Source organism: Littorina saxatilis, linkage group LG12 (assembly GCF_037325665.1).
Source record: "Littorina saxatilis isolate snail1 linkage group LG12, US_GU_Lsax_2.0, whole genome shotgun sequence".
In the NCBI taxonomy this organism is placed as follows: domain Eukaryota; kingdom Metazoa; phylum Mollusca; class Gastropoda; order Littorinimorpha; family Littorinidae; genus Littorina; species Littorina saxatilis.
In genome coordinates this window covers 65,658,955-65,661,506 of record NC_090256.1, presented here as the reverse complement: position 1 = coordinate 65,661,506, position 2,552 = coordinate 65,658,955, and positions in this window count along the sequence as shown.

The following is a 2,552-nucleotide window of genomic DNA, read 5'->3' as shown; positions in this document are numbered from 1 at the left end:
ACCACTAACAAAATCTATTGTTCTTATCTCCCCTGTCGCGAAAGACGCCACTGTGGACTGATTGCACTTTCTTTATTTAGTTCCTGTTGACAGAGACATAGATAGTATGTATGTCTCTGCTGTTGAGGATGCGAATTTTGGGGACAGATGATCCGAGGGTACAAGTCATCTAGTCGGGATGAGGGATGGAATAAGAAAAACCCGAATAAGTAGCGGCAGAGACACACATTCTGAGTAGGCTAAACTCAGTGAAACTTTTTGCTGGCCTACGATCAGCGGACCGGACAGGGCTTTCGCCTGTGTACATATTTCCCCCTCGATATATACTCAAGATTGAAATGTTGTTTCCTGGTAAAATTAAGAAATGAAATTATTTATGGACGAAAAGCATGTCAGTTTCTTGCATGTGAAGAAAATTGGTGGTCAAATTTAATAGATTTCACCCCCAAAATCGAATTCTTCCAAAACGTGTACTGAGTGGTTACGTCCCTTGAGTAAGAAGGAAAACATTTTAGGATGAATCAAATTTCTAAGTTAAATAACACAAATTGGTTGGACTTTGGCATCAAGTGTTTTCCATTTTTGGCGTACTTTTGAAAGATTAACCGATTAAATCGGTCTTCTACCAATTCTGTTTCCTCCATTGCTACCCTCAACATTGAGAGCAACGTCACAATGGAACTAGCATTATACTGAAAGTGAACTCCAATCAATCCAAACTCAGCGAAAAGGGGAAAAAAAGACAATGTGCTATACGAGAAACTCACAATAAATTCGTGCTCAAGGCAGGCAAGGTAAAAACAGACAAGGTCTCAGAACAACCCGTTTTGCCTAACAGTCAGGCAAAACGGGAAATTTGCACAAGTAGTTTTTAGTCATTTCCTGATAGTGCCTAAAAAAAGTCAGTCATTTCCGGAATTGCCTGATCAAACCAGGTATTTACCATGAATGCCTAAACTTTCAGACATTCTCGTGAAATACCTGATTTCCCGATTTGACTGTAACATATATATGTTACAGTCAAAACGGGAAATCAGTCATTACGGGTAATGACTAAAAGTTTTAGTCATTTCCGGAAATGACGGTTTTGATCAGTCATTACTGGAAATGCCTAAAATCTTTAGTCATTACCCGTAAATGACTAAAAATATGCTCTAGACATTACCAGTAATGACTGAACATGAACTAAATGTTCTGAGATGAATCCCATTATTACAAAAATTGTGAGTCTTCATAGTTTGCTCCCCCACAATCATCTAATTTTTATCCAATTATGCATGATATTGTGTTTCCATACAATATTTAACATAAGTCAATATTAAACTTAGTAATAATTCAAAAATCAAGCAAAAACACATTAAATTTATTTGGTTGTAAAGGCTATAAAACACACAGAGTGGTAGACACGAAGGTTGCACCCGTGTGTGCGAAAGCCAATTGCTATAAAACGCGCACTAAATGCGTGTACTTCTCAGATCGGCCAATAGAAATGCTATATGGAACGCACTACCTTCGCCATAAAGCGCTCAAACCCCGAACCGCATAATCTCTCAATCTATTCGCAACTCTGATGTTAAACATTTGTCAATCTTTTATTTCAAATACACATTAGATACAATGAACAGAAATTTGGAATAAAGAAAAGATAAAATGAACAGAAATTTAAAGAAAATGGAATTATCTCTCTCTCTGTCTTTGTCTGTGTCTCTCTCTGTCTGTGCCTCTCTCTCTCTCTCTTTGTCTCTCTCTCTCTGCCTGTCTGTCTGTCTCTCTCTCTGTCTCTCTCTCTGTCTCTGTCTCTGTCTCTGTCTCTCTCTCTCTCTCTTTCTCTCTCTCTTTCTCTCTCCCTCCCCCTGTCAATACCCCTTGCAACACACACTTTGACGCTGTAATGACAAATACACATTCGATAAATTGAACAGAAATCTGGAGTAAAATAGAATAAATCAATGGAAAATTGAATTAAATCACACACACACACACACACACAAACACACACACACACACACACACACACACACACACACACACACACTCACACACTCCTTTCATACGAACCTTTTAGAATCCCATGTTTTGTTGCAAGAGTGTACGTGTTGTTATCTCGCCTTTTAGTCATTTCCGGAAATGACGGTTTTGATCAGTCATTACTGGAAATGCCTAAAATCTTTAGTCATTACCCGTAAATGACTAAAAATATGCTCTAGACATTACCAGTAATGACTGAACATGAACTAGCAGTCAGGCAATAAGGGTAAAAAATATTCACAAAGTTTAGTCATTTACGGGTAATGCCTAAAGATTTTAGGCAATTCCGGTAATGACTGATCAAATCAGTCATTTCCGGAAATGACTAAAACTTTTAGTCATTACCCGTAATGACTGATTTCCCGTTTTGACTGTAACATATATATATATATATAGATAGATGTGATTAGAGTAGTCCCTCCCTGGGCGAGGGCTGGTTGAAAAAACAGCTCGTTTGTATTGCTTATGCCACAACCCTCGTAAAATAAAATTTGATTTTATTTGATTTGATCTCTCTCTCTCTC